Source organism: Silene latifolia, chromosome 3, assembly GCF_048544455.1.
Source record: "Silene latifolia isolate original U9 population chromosome 3, ASM4854445v1, whole genome shotgun sequence".
Taxonomy (NCBI): domain Eukaryota; kingdom Viridiplantae; phylum Streptophyta; class Magnoliopsida; order Caryophyllales; family Caryophyllaceae; genus Silene; species Silene latifolia.
Window position 1 is genome coordinate 15,183,196 of NC_133528.1, and position 13,203 is coordinate 15,196,398.

A 13,203-nucleotide genomic window follows, 5' to 3' on the forward strand; every position below is an offset into this window, starting at 1 on the left:
ATATCTATCACCTGTATCTATCACTTGTACAGTTGTACCTTTTTTGTACGCTTATTGCTTATCGCTTATCTAGGACTGTTTCCTTCACCAAATTCGCCATGTGGTGTGTAATGTAAACCGTCTATATAAAAGCCTTAGTTTCAAAGTGATTTGTAGTCGGTTGACATGAATCATGATGTCTTAATTGTTGGAAGATAAAAGAATGCTTTCTCCACTGGAATGTTCAGCACAAATGTGGATGCTGAGACTGAACTATCCAAAATATGATAAAGAAAGAAAGTATCAAAGTATAATCGACAAGCACCAGTGGTCTAGTGGTAGAATAGTACCCTGCCACGGTACAGACCCGGGTTCGATTCCCGGCTGGTGCATTTCAAAGCTATGATGACTCCTGCACTTTCAGTGCCACATTGGGTTCGGCACTCATTCATCAATCATCGATGATAACCTGCGCATCTGAGCTTTACCTTTTTTTTAAATTGACAATTTAACAAATTTTTTTATTTTAAAAAAAAATTATTCATAAAAAATAAGACTTTATGTTTATCATAAACAACTTATGATTCTTTTTTATTCATATAAAACATTTTACAGAAATAGTATAATTATTATTGTAGTTTTAGTACAAATATACGTAGAAAGCGGTATTTCAAAAACTTATTGAGAGAGCCTTTCAAAAGTGTTCGTTACCAAACAATATCCCAATAACTTTGTAAATTAGACTTGCGATATACATATACGTACATTTATATGTTAGTGTCTTAGTGAGAGTGCTATGTCTGTTTGACAATTATTAATAGACATCGGTTTTTGGTAAAACTAGACATCGGTTTTTGGTAAAACTAGACATCGATTTTTTTTGGTAAAGCTCAAGTCTTTTAGTAAGATCGTAATATTATTTTGACACCTATTCTTGTAAATGTCAAAATTTCATAAGGCAAAAAATTACTCTCACTTATATCAAATCGATCATTCTACGCCTTTGTTCGAATTATGTGAATTTTTTTTTTAACAAATGTATGAAAATTAGGTGAAATGCTGGCATAAACATAAGTAACGTGTTTATCTTTTCTTTTACATCCTTTTTTTAGTACAAAAATGGTACCCGTCTCATAATTCCATACCAAAAATTCACATCTATTAAACGAAAGCAATTAACGCAAATTGTTACAAAATCGAAATTGATCAAATTTTGCACAACCATTTTTAGGTCGATCGCGGTATATATTTGGTAAAAAATCAAAAATGATATCAACTCCACCTCACATATTACCAAAACACTTGAATGGTTGTCCTTCATATAGTCCACAGCCCTTATATATATAAGAAGTGTTCTTATTGTGAACAAAACATCATCACAAGTTTAAAAACAATAACTCCTTCAACTTTTCATCAATACTTCCTCATGGCACCGAAAACTCATCGAAAACACTCCAACGATCGTGCTACTATCTTAGCGAATTACTATCGCTTAAGGAACGCTTTCATAAGAGAATCAATTGAGCTAAAAATATGTACTGGGGTGGATTCTTATACTATTTTTCAACACCCAATAACTCGGAAGTATGAAGTGTGGCCAAGCGTTGCAGAAGCACGACGCTTGGCCATTCTACACCAAAACGAGAAATACTTGAGAATCCTCAACGGTGAGGTAACCGTTGTCGACGGAGCAAATGGTGGGTTGTAAGAAGGAAATCTCTCTGTGAACAAGGATGATGATACACATGCATGTTATTTTGAACTATTTTATATGAAACTTGTGTTATGTATCCAAATTTCACAATAAAGAGTATACATTTTATCTTTTATATACATTGATTGATTTTTTCTTATATTTTTTTTGTGTTATATGAGACGTAATACCAGTACAATATAGGTAAATCTTGCAAAATTGACGACCCGGTCCGCTACCCGAACTCAAGACCGGAATTTGATTCGAACCCAAATTGACTAGATCCAATACAATTCGACCCGAATATTTATTGTTACAAATGGATATTATCCACAAATAACTTGATAACGTTTGGCCCAAAATGACTCGGACTTGAATTGACCTGGCCCCGACCTGTTTACCAGGTCTAAATATTGACTATTCGACGAAAGTTTTTTTACATTGATTTAAGAGTAAATTATCAATTATACCCACGCTTAATCCACTTTTTTAACTTACTCCCACGTCAATGTTTTTTTTTATTTTACACCCAAATTATTAGCTCAGGTTATATAATTTGCACCTAAAATCGGTTTCAGGCTATATTTCCGTCATAATTCAATTTTTTTGTGTTAAAACATTGATTTTATGACGATTTTGTCCTTCCTCCTCTTATTAAGCATATATAGGCTAGATGTTTCTTCTCCTCTTCATTCTGTTCTTCATTCTGTTCTTCATCCTTCTCTCTCATCTTCCCCAATTTTATTTAGTTCATTGTGTTCCTCATCATCAAGGTAACTCATTCCCCATTATTTTGTTTTCGTTCATTGTGTTCAGTTTAATTAATTTGCAGTCAATAAAATTCGTGACTTTGAAGAATTAAGGAGAACTTACCCAGAAATTAAGTTCACCAAAATTAATCTAATTTAATTCCCAAAGTAACAGAAATCAAACAATAAGTTTCAAACAAATACGAAAAAGGAGAAAGAAGGAGAGCTTACATAATTTGGAAATGGATGAACAATCTTTCAGATAAAGGAGCTCAATGATTCAAGGATTATGACAGAGATTTGGGGGAATATTTAGGGAAAAATGTTTGAGTGAAATATTTGGGGAAAATTAGGTTGAGGAGATGAAATAAGGGAAGTAACTCAAATGTCACACAAAACTCAACTAATAGTCAGGGGCAAAATTGTCATTTCATAATTTTTTCGCCTGAAAATGAGGTTGAGTGCAAATTATAACTTGAGCTAATAATTTGGGTGTAAAACCAAAAAAAAAAAAAAAAAAAATTAACGTGGAGTAAGTGTATAAAAGTGGATTAAGCGTGGGTGTAATTGATAATTTACTCTTGATTTAATTGCTTGTAGGTAAGTGCTCAAATAAGTGCATGTATGTAAAATTAAAATAGGTGAAAGAGTAGACGACCATACTAACATATTTTGAATCTAATACTGAATCGGTAAATTCAAATCACTTCCGGTGTGCATGAATAAACCATAAAATGGATTGGTGAACTTGTTCTTTGTGATCAAATTCAACCAATATAGTAGTTTTTCACGGGTTCGAGTCGAATTAGATGAGTTTGATACTATAAATTTCAAACCATGATCTAACATACTCCCGTTATAATGTGACATAGTTCACAAAAAGTAAATTATATTTAACATATTAGATAACAATAAGATGGTACATTTGTAAGATGTCATTTTAAGGGTAAGTTTAGGTATAAGGAATGGGTATGGAAAATGACTTTCAGAGTCCCTAACGAAATATGGGGTACGGTAATTAAATGAGTAAAGGGTAATATAAGGACCTATACTATGTATTTTTTTCCAGGCAAGAACCTAAATATTTGAAGTTTACGGTTAAGGGACTCATATGGCATAATCTGTTAACATAGACGGCAAAATCAAACATCACAAATTCTTATTATAGACGGGCACTATCCGTCTATACGTATAGACGGATACCATTTTCCCTCACAAATGACTCATTTTGCCATAAAGTGGAAAGCACATGAGGGTGCCCCACCTTGTCCCCTCTACCCATTTTATTAGAGGTCTTTACCCGTCTGTTCGCCCCACCCGTCTATACCAAGACCTATTGATCAAACATATGCAATTTACTAGTGGGGCCATTTAACTTGTACTGTAAGCAGTTGAGTCTTCTTCATCTCCTCCCCCAACATACAATGACTATTGACTACCGTTTTCCATGAATTTTCTCAGAGTTCCTTATTTTCTTCATCTCTTCACCAATTCGTCACAACATTTTCTGCCAACATGACCTTAACTCATGTATACTGTATACCCTCTAGTTCCTCTTTGTCTAAAATAAATCTCTTTACTCTACTGTCGAGCTCTTTGTTTCATCTAACAATACACACAATAGAAACAACAATAATACTAATAATACGGATTACCGAGTACCATACAGAAAGAACCATGAACTTTTTGCTTATAAAATCCTCAAGTTAACTTATTTCCCAGAAAAGAAACATCGTCATGAATAGTTTAATGGACTGAGCTTTCTACTCCCAATGATAGAGAGAGTAATTTTAAATATCGATTTTGCTTACGATCGTTGTAATGGCTGTCATGGTTTAATCTCGCCAATTACAATCAGTCCGCCGAGTTAATCCCCTTATACTAAAAGAATAAGAAAACTGAAAATTTTCCCGCCTGAATACTTTTAGCTAAAAATTGGGCCTAATTTTATCTAGATATGTATCGGGCCTAATATATGGCCTTTATGTGTCAGAATATCTTATCAAACATCGCAATTTTTATAGTTGGGCCAAATGTATTTTATTCATTATTATCTCATTAGTCCAATATATTTTTCTTAAATGTCGTAAATATTATATTTAAAACGTATGCAGATTTTACTCATATTATTAAATTCATTGCGTGCTTTTCACTTTTTTATTCTTTAATTTTTTTACTCTATTTAAATTGTTACTCCGTATATTTTAACAAAAATAGTTATATGTTTCAAATGCGTAAAAACAAGCATAAGTTTTTGTAATTAAACTGACAATCATATGTTTTTAATCATAAACTTATTCCGAATAAAAATGTAAAATTCGCTCTATTTTAATTCTTAGTATTTTTACACATTAACAATTGTAGATAATTAAAAATAAAATTCAAAGTTCAATTATATATTATTATTAGCTCTAATTGTTAAGTTCTCTACACATGACAATCTAAAATACCGTGCATTCGCACGGGCTCTAGACTAGTTAGTAACTAGGTCGCAACTCAGAGTTGCGGCGTTGGGCTAATATCTAAAAGTATTATAGAGAGTGACTTGTGGTTTTGATGAACTCATTAAAGAGATGCACTATAATAGCATGTGATATCAACGACATTTTTCAAGATCAGAATAGTCAAGGTGAAGAATAATGCTCAAAACACAAAAAAAGTAGATGGAAGTTTATTTATTAAATTATTAAATTATTAAATTACACAAGGCTTTTTCCGTCAGATAGTTAACGGAAAGTTAATGTTTTAAGCAATGAAGTTCTTAACTGGAAACTTTAATAGTTGAGGTCCTTAACTGGAAAAAAATCAATAGTTTAGGTTCTTCTCTTAGGGTTAACTCGTAATTAAATCATAACTTTTGTAGGCTATTAAAGAGTACTCTTTACGTTTCAAACGTTCAAGCATTTATCTTGTTTTTGTTGTTTGTAAAGTTTATTTAATTAAATTTCAAATAAATGACTGACACCAATAAATATGCTATTGTTATAAAATAAGAACTAGAGAAGAAAGTGTAGAGAGAAAACAAGCAAATAGATTGCGAGAGGGAAGATAGTTATTCATTATTAATGATGGGGTATATATAGTACATAGGAAAGGGTGAATCAGAACTCTAATTACATATATAATGGGTATAAGCCCAATGGACATCCATACTAACTAATATTTTATAACACTCCTCTTTGGATGTACATTACTGAAAAATATGCCTCGTTAAAACCAAAAAAGAGTACAACATTCCTTTAACACGCAAACAAATAAACTGTCTCGTTAAAACCTTTCTACGGAAAACCCAGTTGAACAAAACCATAGATAAGGAAAAAGAGTACATCGCGTGCAGAATCCCCCTGATGGTTACATCACTTGTAAAACGTTAATGCAACTCATGATGTGACAAAGTTCTCGATCTTGGAAATAGCTGCCATCGTACTTGATCAACTTAATAGATGTCTTCAATTTAACAAGAATCACTTATCGCTTCAAACTTCATAATATGACGATAGTCATTCATAACGATTTTGCAGCTTCACTCCAAATGATCTTGTCACTTTTGTGGTTTGAAATCACTTGAAATTTTCTTTGCAAGGCATATTAGAACAATGTGCATTCATATGATATGTGACTAATTTCTAAATTATATGACGTGAAAGAATTTAATGATGCGATAAGAAACTAATTCAAAGATGATATACTTAGTGAAGAGTTTAGGATTCTAAGTACCTAAGAGGGGGAGGGGTGAATTAGGTACTATTTTAAAAAATTTAACTTGATTTTTATTGAATTAAAGCAAGTTGATTAATGATATGAAGAACAAGTGGATACATCAAATAAATCGATTTATTAAGAGTGTATATATCACGTTGTTAAGAATGAATGCTGAATTATAAAGCAACGGTTGATCTGACTATTGCTTGTTTGTCTTAGCACAAGAGATTAAGGCTACTGACCAAAAGCAACAGTATCCAGAACCGTTGTTAAATAAAAACGTAAGTGAAGAACAAGTAAGATAAATGCAGCGGAAATAAAAGTAACGAGAGATCAACACGATATTTTTGAATTGGTTCGGCCAACATTCTAAGGGCCTACGTCCAATCTTCTTTTATTAATAAGTGAAGTGATCTACTCCGACTACTTAAACACTTACAATAAAAGGACCAACAACCTACTCCGGTTGCGACACGAGTTCTAAGACTACTCCGTCTAGAAACTCAAGACTCTAACTAGAATGTTTACAAGATCAAGTTTCCTCAAACTGATTCTATGAAAGAATTGATAAGGACAACTTATTGATCAAATGATTCTAGGCAAGAAAATGCAATACTTAAGGCAACAGTAGTGAAGACTGTTGTCACTGGAAGACTTAGAAATATTTTGCAAAGGAAGTAAAAAGCTTTGAGTTCTTAAAAACAAATTTGCAAAACACTTTGAAATTCTCTGGAAAGTCTTAAGAAAATGAAGGAGAAGAGTGATCCTTTTATAAGGAAGCAAACTCAGGTTCAGAGGTCAAGACATATGATAGAAAACAAATATTTTTGACTTAACCAAGTTTGCATAAAATGGGGTATTCTTCCAAAGGTTGAAGAAGAAAAGAAGCTTTGTTATTATCTTTAAAAGACCTTTGAAAATCAGTCAAAGCAAGATTGACAACCAAGTGAAGACATTTTTAGAGAAATAATTTTGGAAATAAACAAGCTCCTCTTTCCAAAAAGCCATGATAAAATGTATTGCCATTTTGAGTTAAAACCTTTTGAAAGATGCCAATGGAATATCCTTTTCTTAAACCACAATCTTTCACAAAACTCAATATCAGAAATGAGTATTTCAAAAATAGAGGTTTGTATTTGAGTATTTTTGAAATCGAAGACTTCTTCCAAGTGACACGAGTTAAAGCAACAGTCTTGCTGACTGTTGCCTTAGTACCATACTCTCTTACCCTTACATAAGTGACTCTTATTACAACACAATTCTTGGGTAGCTTCATCAACACTTCTTGACCTTGAACATTGATTAATTCTTGATTGAGGAAGAAGGCTAAATCCTGAAATGGATCATCTTAAAGCATGGTTAAAGTAGGCATGTCATCATCAACAAAAGTGTTCTAACAAATTCCCTCTTTGATGATGACAAGCCTTAAAAAATGAATGTTCCAACAAGTTCCTCCTCAAATGGTTAGTGCAAAAATAATCATGAAGGTAGAAGTAGTGAGTTAAACTTATGAGGTCACAAATCTTAAAGCAAGATTACTATCATACTTAGTCTACCACAAATAAGAGATTAATCAACTAACAAGTAATAAGAACATGAATTTCCCTTTCCCCCCCCCCCCGACATCATCAAACCGATAAGAGGCTACCTCCGGACACAGAATAATCATGCATGAGACGTCACATGAAAGATAACCATAGTTGCTGACACGGCTGTCGCAACCTTATCAAAATAAACCCGAGGGGTCTCTAACTAAAGCAGTTAGGGAAGTCGGGGTCGAATCCACAGGGAGGCTATGTTGCTTCTACTCGCTAGACTAAGTCCGTCTAAGTCACTATATTGGGGGTTTGATTTTGCCACTAAATTAAAACTAACTAAAGCAGTAAGAGATTTAAGAGTCTAACTATAAAGAGGAGGGAACTAGGATTTTCGGTTCATCAATGAATGTCGGATAATTGCAGCTAAGGTCACAGATCGGTCACATGTATCGGTCTAAGGGGCAGTGAATACGTCCGTTCGGTCCTCTATTCGCCCTAAAACACTACTAACTTAACTTCCGCCCTCATTAGAGTGTCCTAATGTTCACTGCAGGTCTTACCCCTTCCAATCTTTCGATCTAGGTCAAGGTGTACCAAAATTAACTAGCTAAGTGCGTCGACTCAAGCAGCTAATTACAGCTAATTGCAGTGATTAACAACAAAGACATGATTTTAGCAACAGATCTGCAAACCTAATTAGCAACTAACATCAACTCATTGAATCCCCTAAAACCTAGCAGGATAATTAGCTAAACATAATAATGGGTGAAGAAAAAGAGAAAGATAAAGCAATAGAAAGCATAGTATAGAGATCAAAAGGAAGAGAAATAATACTAGAGAAAAAGGAAAGAAGAAATTACAAAAGTCTAGATCCGGAAAGTGAGAAGCCAAAAGTAACTTTGAGCAGTCAAGAGTAGAGGAAAAGTTCAATGAAAAAGAGATCCCTAAACATAATTAAGTCTCTCCTATAAATAGGAGAGACATTTATTCTCCTAAAATACAATGACGAGATATTAAAATCTTGCGTCACATAGAAAAGTACTCGATCGAGGACTTTAGAACTCCTCTATAGAGTAACTTATAGCAAAACCTCTCGATCAAGTATAAAACCTACTCGATGGAACACTATCAAAAAGGCCACATTTGATTGAGGACAATAAGTACTCGATCGAACAAGATAGTACTCGATCGAGTACTTTACAGCGCACAATTCATGCTTCGCGCACTGAATTTCAAACGGCCGCCATTTCTTCGTTACTTGGGCAAACAAAGCGTTTCCTGTGGTGTTGGAAAGCTAAGAGGACAAGATTTTATCTTCAACTGGAATCACTTGAAAATCAGTTGTATAACTCGAGATATGGCTCTTCAAAGTAGGCACTAGTAATTTGAAGTTCTTCCTTTGCCCGGCTAACTATCTTACTTCTATGCGCATCACAATTAGTAGTTTTCAAGCTCCGACTCAACTCATATCCTAAATTCATGCATAGGGACATGTATTAGGCTTGATTCCAATTCTCTTTGGTTCATTCCTGCAATTCGGGGGACATTTGTAGCTAAACACTACACAAAATGCATAGAAATGCGTGCAAATATGGTACAATAAGTCTATATAAAATGCACGCATCAGTTGCATCATAATAACAAGGTCAACACAAAACAACGGTTTAAACACGAGTTTAAACACAAGGTTCAACAAGGCTAAACCATAGTTTAATTACTACACCACCGAATGATAATGAGAGAGGGGCAAGAGGTGTAAGGCAAAAGACAATTAAGAGGATTTCAAAATGGTTGAGGTTTGACAATGAAGGCTTGAGTTACAGTGATCTCTACTGGTGCAATGAACTTTGTGATAAAGAAAACATTAGCTTCTTGCAATTTGCTTTCATATCATGATTTTTTTTTAACAAATTGATCTTGCCCTTTGAGCATAGCAACAGTCGCATACACTGTTGCTTTCCTTTCTAATTCCCCCAATTTTTCGCCTTACTACTTTCTTCAAAAAATTCACCCTCAGTGCTTCTATATGTATTCCAATAATTACAATCACTTTGATATTCCCCATATTATCTTCCCATTTCTTTCCATTTTTTTTTCATTCTCCATTTTTCCAACCAACTTCTCAATCATCTCTTGATGCTTATGTAGAACAAGTAGTTGTTTGGTTCTTTGTTTTACATAGACCTTTGCAACATTAGTGAATTGAATGTGAAAGGATGAGGTCTTTGGGTAATGAAAATGAAGGATTTTGAGCGATTTCAAGAGTAAGATACATCTATTTGAAGGTGGTTGAAATGGTTGGTTTTCGAGATTATTTGAGAGGGGAGGTGTCCTCATTCAATAGGGTAGGTACCATTAAACACAATACTAGACATGTGGTTGAGTGATTATTAAGCACACACACGGTTTATCGATTACGGACATAACATGGAATGAATAAACTATAATAAAGGATAGCAAATCCGTTTTAGTCAATCATGTGAGGGATTAGTTTAATTCATATAAAAATTACATGCAATTAATTAAGCCAATTTGTAACCTAAGTTTTTCAAATTTTTCTCTTGCAAGTGGTTTAGTAAATATGTCGGCAATTTAATCTTCGGTTTTGCAAAAGATAAATTCAACATGCCCTTTTTCTACGTGATCACGAATAAAATGGTGACGAATTTCAATGTGCTTGGTCTTAGAATGTTGAATAGGATTTTTTGATATATTTATCGCAATCATATTATCACATAAAATGGGATCAGAATCATAAATAATACCAAAATCGAGAAGTTGTTGTTTTACCCAAAGGAGTTGTGAGCAACAATGAGCGGCACTAACGTATTCACTTTCGGCCGTTGAAAGAGCAACCGTGTTTTGTTTCTTTGAGCCCCATGAGACTAAGCACGGACCCAAGAATGTTGCAATCCTGGATGTACTCTTTCGATAAACACTACAACCCGCATAGTCCGCGTCGGAGTATCCTATAAGATCAAAGGGACAATGTAAGGGGTACCATAAATAAAGATCTTTTGTTCCAATCAAATATCGAAGAATACGTTTAACCGCTTTAAAGTGAGATTCTTTCAGATTTGATTGGAATCTAGCACACAAACAAACACTAAAAAGAATATCGGGACGACTTGCGGTCAAATAAAGAAGTGATCCAATCATACCTCGATACACCTTTTCGCTAATGCTCTTACCTTTCTCATCCTTGTCCAATTTGGACTTGGATACCATAGGTGTGGAGTGAGGGTTGTCATTAGTCATCCCAAATTTCTTAAGCATAATGTACTTTTGTCGATGGATCATGATTCCATCTTTGGATTGCTTGATTTGGAGCCCAAGAAAAAATACTAGCTCACCCATCATACTCATTTTGAATTCCGATTTCATTAGTTCCGAAAAATAAGTATAAAGAATCTCATTTGTTGCTCCAAATATGATGTCATCGACATATACTTGAACAACCAACAGTTCACTGGATTGTTGCTTTAGAAACAAAGTTTTGTCAACTGAACCTCTTCTAAAACCATTTTCAATGAGAAATATCGACAATCTATCATACCAACACCTAGGTGCTTGTTTTAAACCATAAAGTGCTTTGTCTAATTTTAAAACATGTTTATGAAAATCATTGTTTAAAAAGCCCGGTGGTTGCTCTACAAAGACATCCTCTTCCAAATATCCATTTAAAAAAGCGGTTTTGACATCCATTTGGAAAAGCTTAATGCCTTTGTGAGCCGCAAAAGCTATGAATAATCGTATGGCCTCAAGCCTAACTACCGGTGCATAGGTTTCATCGTAATCAATTCCTTCTTGTTGGTTGTAACCTTGCACCACTAGTCTAGCTTTATTCCTTACGATTTCACCGGAATCATCAAGCTTATTGCAAAAGACCCATCTAGTACCAATGACGGTACGATTAGATGGTCTAGGGACAAGGTGCCATACCTCATTTCTTTTGAATTGATTGAGCTCATCTTGCATAGCTAGCATCCAATCGGCATCGGTTAATGCAATTGTTATATTGACCAGCTTCATTTAAGAGAGAAATGCGCTATGGGCACAAAACTCATCAAGAGATGCAAAGTTATTGAGAGAGGCCCTTGTTTTGATACCGGAGTTCAAGTCGCTTGTCAGATTTGAGGGTGGATGAGAGCTTTGATGTTTCCATTTTCTAGGAACAAAGGCGTTTTGTTCCCCCTCAGAGGCAACAGTCTCAGTGACTATTGTCTGTTGATTAGAGACAGGCTCTGAATTGGTGTTTGAGGATTCTTCTGAGGCAACAGTGTCTGGGACTGTTACTGTTCTGGAAGTGGATGCAACAGTCGTAGGAACCGTTGCTGAATGGGGTATGGAATAAGAGACAACGGTGTCATTGTGTTCCCCCTGGATTGGTGCTTGCACCAGAAGGCAACAGTGTCTGTGACTGTTGCCTAACGTCATTGTTTGGATCCTCCTCATCCTCAAACACAAAGTCTTTTCTCACAAGACCTATCTTAAATTCATCATCTTCATCATCTTCTCCATCATTTTGTACCTGTCCAAGAATGTTAGATTCATCAAATATGACACGGACACTTTCTTCAATTAACATGGCTCGTTTGTTATAAACTTTATAAGCCTTGTTATGGTCGGAATAACCAATAAAAACCGCTTCATCACTACGTGGATCGAATTTTTCCAAGTTGTCTTTACCATTGTTGTGAACAAAACATTTACTCTCAAAGCATCTAAAATATGAGATATTGGGTTTTCTACCACGTAAAAGTTCATAGGGTGTTTTATTGGTTATGCTTCTTATCATGACTCGATTATGAATATAGCAAGCGGTGTTTACCGCTTCGGCCCAAAAGTTTTTATGCAATTTACTACACAACAACATGGTTCTAGTTATCCTTTCAAGGATCCTATTCGTTCGTTCGACCACTTCATTTTGTTGTGGTGTTCTAGGAGCCGAAAAATTATGGTCTACACCATTGTCATTATAACAAGCACTAAATTATGAGTTTTCGAATTCGGTTCCATGATCCATTCTTATGGAAACAAATTTGAAATCAAGTTTATTTTGAATCTTTTTCAACCAAATTATAAATTCATCAAATGCCTCACTTTTAGAGCTTAAGAAAAGGGCCCCAACGAACATAGAATAATCATCAACAATGACACACATATAACGATTACCTCCTCTACTTCTAGTTCTCATTGGTCCACATAAGTCGATATGCAAAAGTTGTAATGGGCGAAGAGTACTCACAATTCTTTTAGGCTTAAAGGAACTTCTAACATGTTTACATCTAGCACATTCATCACATACTTTATCAAAGTCAAATTTCATGTTAGGAAATCCTTCAACCAAATCAAGTCTTTTAAGAGTATTAAGAGTTTTAGCACTAACATGTCCAAACCTTTTGTGCCACAACCAATGATCGTTTTTCATTATACTCATTCAAGACATGGTATGACCGGATAACATGTTTAAGTCGGTTAAGTACACATCTTTAACACGTCTTCCTTCGAGAATAATTTCATGAGTTATGGCATCAATTAT

General features: G+C 34.5%; 2 non-coding genes across 2 annotated transcripts; both read left to right on the forward strand.

The window, feature by feature from the left end:
* Positions 1-300: 300 nt before the first annotated feature.
* On the forward strand, positions 301-371 carry TRNAG-GCC (transfer RNA glycine (anticodon GCC)). The gene has a single exon. It is a non-coding gene; the product is annotated as a tRNA-Gly (tRNA).
* A 5-nt stretch (positions 372-376) lies between these two features.
* On the forward strand, positions 377-464 carry LOC141650409 (small nucleolar RNA snoR114). The gene has a single exon (XR_012546447.1). It is a non-coding gene; the product is annotated as a small nucleolar RNA snoR114 (small nucleolar RNA).
* The last annotated feature ends 12,739 nt before the right edge of the window (positions 465-13,203 follow it).